An 8202-nucleotide genomic window follows, 5' to 3' on the forward strand; every position below is an offset into this window, starting at 1 on the left:
TACATGGTGGTTTGGTCATTTTTTGGACATTCCCCCCTCTTTTCGTCCGAAAACCACTCTTTCGACACATCTACACCATGGGGCCACCATGGCACCAACGACTAAATTTTAAATACCTTGGCAACCAAGGTTTGACATCACAAGGTTCACAAGTGTGCCAAATCATGCCCCATTCCATGGTGGTTTGGTCATTTTTTGGATATTCCCCCTCTTTTCGACCGAAAACCCCTCCGTCGAAACACTTCCCTTTGCTCTACTATATTTACAGGCAAGGACTGTTGCTGATCTGCTCTAATATTTGGATGATTTGTTGCTCATGAGCTCTGATATTTCTATGATTAGTTGTAATATTTAACTTGGTTTAAATTTAAATTTGCATTAGTCCTAATGTGCTAGCATATCAGTAAATCCACAGCCATGTTACCTAACAATATATATGCAAATTTGTCACTACTATTACACTAGGATTCAGGAAACGCCCTCATCATGTTAATGAAAGACATGCATATTTTTGTTTTCAATTATGGATTATGTTTTTTTTGTTTATGTTTCAAACTTCTGCTAAACTTGAGCTGTGCTTCCATTCACAAATGAATGCAACATGCAACCACCATCATTCGAAATGAAACACAGAGCTAAGCATCATCACCTACATAATAATTCAACACACAACATAGATCCACACAGATTCAGTAATTAAGACCATCACTATAGTAGATGGTCTGACAACTCAGTTCAAAAGCAAACCAAACATTGTTCAACACAACACGCAACAGTATTTCCAACATCATAAACCAAAAGCATCCAGAGCAACCACCATCCACAGGAACTAGGCTTCAAGCATCCTCCATAGCAAGCACCAAGAGAAGCCCATGATGCTCTGCCCTAATCTGCTTGGAGGAGCCAGTATGGGCTAGCTCCTCGCAGTGCTGCCTCGAGCTATTAAGCTTGCCATCCCTGGGCTTCACCTTGTGCCATGGACAGAAGTACTTCCCCCTCTTCTTGAAAGGGAAGGCCCCAGCATCCAGCTTCTGCAACAGCTTGGTCTTGAAGGATCCAATATTCCTGCTGTCAACGGACTCACATGAATCCTGGGAGTCATACTGCACAACAACAAAATGTACAAGTGATGATTACACATACAAACCAAACACAATGAAATACATGCAATGGTACAGAACAACTTGTATAGCTCACCTCCAGGGAGCCATCTGTATCCTCCAACTCCTCATATGGAGCGAGGACGAGTGGAGCGAGGCACTGGTGGAGCAGGCACTGGTGGAGCAGGCAATGCTGGAGCAGGCGCAGGTTCTTCCTCCTCCTGGATTGGAGGAGGGACAGGTACTTCCTCCTCCTGGATTGGAGGAGGGACAGGTCCTAGCTCCTGGATTGGAGGAGGCACAGGTTCTTCCTCCTCCTGGATTGGAGGAGGGACAGGTACTTCCTCCTCCTGGATTGGAGGAGGGACAGGTCCTAGCTCCTGGATTGGAGGAGGCACAGGCTCCTCCTCCTCGCGCTTCCGCTTACTGGAACCTTCACCAGCCTACATACAAATATGAAAAGTCACCACAGTAATCACATATAGGAAAATAACATCCAAATACTATGCATACCAAATTGATCATCTTAATTATTCTTTCATTATATCTTATGTATACTCCAAACTACCAAGGCTAAGGGAATTATATTTATAGTTACATTATGCTAGCACCTACCCTGATCATGCTTTCATTATACTATACATTACAGGACCCTTTCAATCATAGCACATTAATCCCATGATAAATCCCCACATTAATCTCAAAAGGTTAATATTCTCACATTATTCTACGTCATCAAAATTAGCTGGATGCTTACATTATAATTTTGCAATATAATCAGCACATACTAAATAATTTACAGTACAGCCGTGTACATAATTTAAATAAAATAAATTTCCAAGTAGCAGGACACAGGAGGCTAATTCTTGTCATTGTAACTGATATAGATGTATACTGTCTGCTCTGTTAAGCAATGCATCAGAACTGCAATAAGTCAACAAGCAAGTAACTATATCACCTGTAGTCATTATTTTCATGGGATTTATTGATAATTAATTACAATCTTAAATAATAACTGATAACTCCTTCGAGGCTTTCCAACTTAGCAAAGATGGGATGTGCAACATCATTAATTCGACCAACATGAGCTTAAAGAAACAGCTAGCATATGGTAACCTAGTAACTATGAAATGAGAACCAGCAGCAATGCAACCATTGCACCTAGCAGCTTATCTTCACATGACTTCCATGACAAATTTGATGAATCAGAACAACAATGAAGCATCCTCCTAAACTACAGTTTCTTTTGTTGTGTTCTCTGCTCTAGCTAGGCCGCTCCAATACTATAGTATTTTGAAATCACTAAGGTTTAACTAACATATAATGTTTGATGTCATCTACGTCCTGGTGTTTAATCATCATCAACGTTTCAAACCACTTGATGCATGTCTGTGTATAAATACTAGTATCAATATGCGATAATCTGTATATGAACATATTGTGTGCAAACATTTGAAACTATCAATATGCGATAATCTGTGCACCCATTCTTGCCTCTCAGACCAGTTAATCGAAATAAAAAAAAGCCGACAACGAACTAACCTCCATCTGCATGTCGTCCTTCACCTCGCAGACATGGCCGGACGCCTCCGCACCGATCAGATCCGCCACCACCTTCAAGGCCGCGGACGGTTCAGCCTGATCCACCAGATCCGCCACCACCGTGACGGCTGCGGCACCATCGCCCGCCGCATCACCCGCATCGCCCTTCCCTGAGTGCGATTCATCGCCGTCCACATCCGCCGTTGCCGCCACCAACGGGCCGACGGCGGGAGAGCCGATGACGGAGGTCTCCACGGCGGTCTTGCTTGCACAGTCCGCCGTCTTCTTCTCCTCTCCAGCTCCGCCATCCCCTCCAACCGCCTCCGGCCGCGCATCCCCTTCCACGACCGCCAGCATCTTCACTTCTTCCGCGTCAGCTCTACCAAGTTCCATCGCCGCCAGATCTACTCAACGGCGGACGATCCACTGCCTAACCTACGGGCGGAGTGACAGGGAGAGAGACGAGGGTTTTTTGGGGGAGAGATGGAGCTCGAAGAAGTGGGGAAGGGGGAAATGGAAGCGGACGAGCGGTTCCGGGACTTTTATATGCCCCGACGCCTCCGCTCCCTCGCCACGTCTTTCTACACGTCACCGACGCCTTCCCTTCCTTGCCACGTTACACGCCACGTCATCCCCGTATACGTACGAATACAGTATAAGTGACTCCCGTATACCCTACGCCGAAGCGGTATCGGCTAATCCTGACCGTCCTTGTGTTTTTCAGCTGAACGTCGTTCGCCAGGGGGGGACACCGGAGCACAGGCGTGCTTCAACATTTCGGATTCCCAAGTAAATTTCGTGATTGGATTGCCGCCCTCCTATCCTCTTCTTCTTCAAGAGTTCTCCTCAATGGTATTGCCGGCGACCCAATTAAGCATGGGAGAGGGCTAAGGCAAGGGGACCCGTTGTCGCCACTTCTCTTTGTCTTGGCAATTGACCCTCTTCATCATATCCTCCGCAAGGCCACCGACCAAGGGCATATGCAAAGGCTCCGTGGAAGGACACCTAGATTCGCACTTCCCTATATGCCGATGATGCCGCTATTTTTATGGCCCCAAATAAGGATGACATCGACTTCCTAGCTTCTACCTTATTTCAATTTGGTGATGTCACCGGACTTGTTACCAATTGCACAAAAAGTCAAGTGGCTCCTATTAGATGCGCGGGGCTAGACCTTGACCACATCCTCCAATCTTTCCCCGCATCCCGCACGACCTTCCCAATGAAATACCTTGGGATTCCGTTATCGGTTACAAGACTTAAGAGAATCCACTTCCAACCTTTAGAAGATAAGGTGGCGGCCAAGCTTATCCCTTGGATTGGGAAGCATACCACTATGGCCGGCCACACAACCCTTGTAAAGTCGGTTCTCACTAGCATTGCCATCTACTACATCACCGTCCTAAACGTCCCGATTGAGGTCCTCATGAAGATTGATAGCATTAGAAGAGCCTTTCTATGGGCGGCTTGTGAAAAGGTTACCGGAGGAAAATGCAAGATTAATTGGGAAATGGTGTGCAAGCCTAAAGTTTATGGAGGACTTGGGATCCTCAACCTCACAAAATTTGCTTCGGCTCTTCGTATGCGGTGGCTTTGGCATGAATGGAAGGATGAGACAAAACCTTGGGTTGGCCTAGGCACTCCTTGCACTCCACAAGATAAGGACCTTTTTGCGGCGGCCACAAGGGTCAACATTGGCAATGGCGAGAAAGCCCTCTTTTGGGAGGCTCCTTGGCTCAATGGACGGCGGCCCAAAGATATAGCTCCCCTCATCTATAAAAGATCAAAAAGGAAGAATTGCACCGTTTACAAAGCCTTGGATGATGGTTTTTGGGTAACACAAGTTAACACTCAAGAAGGTCTCTCCATGGATCACATTGTGCAATTTTCCAACCTTTGGGAAATGCTTCAACCCATCCATTTAGAACCCAACACGCCGGATTCAATTGTTTGGAAACTCACAAATGATGGATGCTACTCTTCAAAATCGGCCTACTCCATGCAATTTTTGGGACATCCCAAATCATCCATGCCTTCTCTAGTTTGGAAGCCTTGGGCCCCTCCTAAATGCAAGATCTTTGCATGGTTGATTATTCAAAATAGAGTTTGGACGGCGGATAGACTCGAAAGAAGAGGTTGGCAAAATTGCGGTACATGCAAGCTTTGCAATCGTGCTAATGAGACCGCCTCTCACCTTCTCTTCAAGTGTTCTTTCACAACTAGGGTATGGGTAAAGGTGAAGGATTGGTTAGCTCTCCATGATGTTGATCCAACTAGTTGGCACACTATGCGTAACGTCAAAGATTGGTGGAGTGAAGGAATTCACAAGCAAGGGCCCTCTAAGAAGGCCATGAAATCTCTTGTTATGTTGGTCTCTTGGGAGATATGGAAAGAGAGAAATGCTCGCGTTTTTCGGAGCGATGTCTCAACCTTGAACATGGTTGTTTCCAAATCAAAGAAGAAGTTACTCTTTGGAGCGTTGCGGGGGCTAAAGCGTTGAGTATTGTAATACCGCGAGAGTAGGCTTTTTTTTTCCGACTTGACATCCTAGTCAAGTTGTGGTTTGTAAGACTCCTAAAAACTTTCTTCTTAATCAATGAAAATGGCAAATCTTTTGCCTTGTTTCAAAAAAAAAAAAGTACTACAGCAAATCCTCTGTCCGACAATTTCTAAGAGAGCTTGGGCTCGCCTGGTCTGTTTAGTAACCATCAACGCTACCTAGGAAGAATCAGCATAGACTACCGTCTCCATGTGGAGTGTTGTCTAGTTTAGGAGCCTTGGATGGAAACAATGGGCACCAATGATACCATTCATGCATAAGTCCTACCAAGACGCTTACAGCAAATACTTAGTCTAATTAGTACAAAATCAAGACATCACATTCATAGGCTTAATTCGCTACAACTTGCATTTTCTTATGCACAAAAATGATGCAAACATTGGTCAGGTGTGAGCTGGTGCTAACAGCGACAAGGTTCTTTGTTTGCTCTCCTCCTGTAATACCTTGTGTAATTGTGTTTCCTTTGGCCCCTACAATCGCCTTCAAGTTAGAGCTGATTGGAGCACACAGTTAATAGAGTAATAACTTTAGGTACGCATCTTGTCAACTTGCTGATGCAATTGTGCGCATGTCCTTTTTATGAGACAAGCAGATAAACTCAGGGGGAAGATTCAGTGCTGGTCATCATCATGACAAGAAAGAGGGTTAAATACTTCAGCTAAAAACTACTTTGTGGTTTTTCTCTTCTCCACTGCACTATCGTAGACACCAATTATTCATGGACAAGGGAACTTAGACTTCAGAAGAAAATTTTAGCTACTGTAATAAATTTGTCGAAATTTGGATGATACCATTTCCATATGACCAATAGATGATTATGTTTACCTCATTACTCTCTAGTGCTGATGAAACAAAGGGGCTGTGACAGCATTGGAGATGCGAAGTCCAACCTAATCGTTTTTTTACTCAGCAGCCGTCTCTAACTGAAAAGGACACCAGAGCATTATGATGATCTTTCTTGGGGAGAAGATAGAATAGTTTAATCACTAACAGATTTATACGATCGTCCATACAAAGAGCAATAATGAAATTTGGCAATTGCATAGCCAATAGATACATCCCCTCCCCAAATATTCTAGCAGATTGGGCTAGGACGAGCAACTCTGTTATTCTCTCTCTTGACCTTCTGAACCCCATCTAAGGCATAGTTTAAAAAACCGGATCGGTTCAGTGGTTCAACCAGAAAACTCTGAACCGGCACTCTCACCGGTTTTTGAAGAGGCAACGGTCCAAAAAACAAGAAATCCGGAAAAAAGATATCGTAAGAGGGATCAAACTCACAACCTTCAGCTAGGAAGAAATAGCACCACATAATAGTAATACCTACTACCACTTGGACTCACCATGTTTTGTGATTATGTATTGAAATATACTATGTATATATTAGATTCATTTTGTTCTGAAATTTCCTTAAATGTTAATAGAAAATAATGATTTTTGTCTCCATCGAACCGGATGGATCGGTGGTCCGACCAACGAACCAGTCGCCTCACCTGTTCACTTACAGGTTCGGTTTTAAATTATGATCTAAGGTTAGACTGCTTTTTCAGGGTGAAAACCTAAGATCTTTGATCGGCCGACGATGACGCTGGTGCACTGTTCCCTTCTTGGATGCGTCGCTTTTGGAGAGTCTGTATTTCATGTGTTATCGTGGTGGTCGATGTATTGCTGTTGCTAGATCTGGGATACTGTGGCAGGAATTTTATTTCTTAGTTTTCTTTTCTCTTTTTTGGTTGTATGCATCAGTACTGCCATTAGGGTGTTGCGTTGTTGCAGAGGCTCGATGTAATTGGTATCTTTTGATATTAATATATTCACTTTATCGAAAAAGTGTCAGGCTGCTTCTTGGCTTTGGTGTCATTGATCAACATGCTCCCATCTTGATCTATCAGCTAAGTATGTTATGCCTACGACACATTAATTTTGGATACATTCTTAATTCTAATGGCACGATCAGATTTTTATAATTGATTAGGTAAAGTACAGTAGTAGAAATGATCAGGTTTTCAATGTATGGAGAGCAGAGACCGGATAGGTACGTCTATACATGATTGGAGCAGACGGCGAGATGCGTTTTCATCCCACATGAATGACAACATAGTTTACAGATCGACCCTCCATGGCCGTAGACGTTGCTATGAGTTCCCCACATTCTGGCATTGAGCCATTTTTCTTCTTTTTTCTTTGTTATGTGCAGCTTTATGCATACTAACTCAGAGGCCACATGTAACCTTGTATGAATTGTATCAACTAGATTTTGATGTGCGCCTTGGCGCACGACCCCGTGAAGTTTATATCAATATTTATTTTGTATACATTTATAAACATCAATGATAAGCAACATTAAATCAAGAGTGAATAATAATCCATTTCATTTCCTCGATGCATGGAAGAATTACCGGTTGATGAAGAGGAGCAAAATAACACAACATATCATGGATTAAACACACTACAAATTATAAGTATCAAGTAGGAAAATATATTATCGTAGGTACGAAGATATGGTTATAAGATAACATAGATAAACATCAAAGAGTCTCCTAGGCAGCTTGATTGCAAGCCAGAGGGGAATGAGGGATGGAGAAACTATGCAAAAAGATGTGATATAACTTTGCTCACAAGTTAGTCTTCTCCAACAGCATGATGCTCGTACTTAGGGGCTGCACCTTGGTGCCTAATACCGTGGGACTCGTGTGTAGGTGGTAAATGATAATAAATCTTTTTAGGTTTTACAAAATGTAGCGAACCATAGTAAATCGAAACAACCATTTATATACAACCATGAAATCAAGAGTAAATATATTATAGCAAGAAAGGAAGGAACACCGAAATCATCATCTGTATAAGCAGTAGGGGTGCGCCTTGGAGTGCGATCCGTGGAACTTGTGTTGATACACACTTTGTATAACAACGTTAAAACTTAGGATGAACTTAGGTAAAGTACACAAAATTACAAAAAAGTATAAAGCACTTATTTTAAGGCGTGCTTTGGTGCGCGTT

This window comes from Lolium rigidum, chromosome 5 (genome assembly GCF_022539505.1).
Source record: "Lolium rigidum isolate FL_2022 chromosome 5, APGP_CSIRO_Lrig_0.1, whole genome shotgun sequence".
NCBI classification, from domain to species: Eukaryota; Viridiplantae; Streptophyta; class Magnoliopsida; order Poales; family Poaceae; genus Lolium; species Lolium rigidum.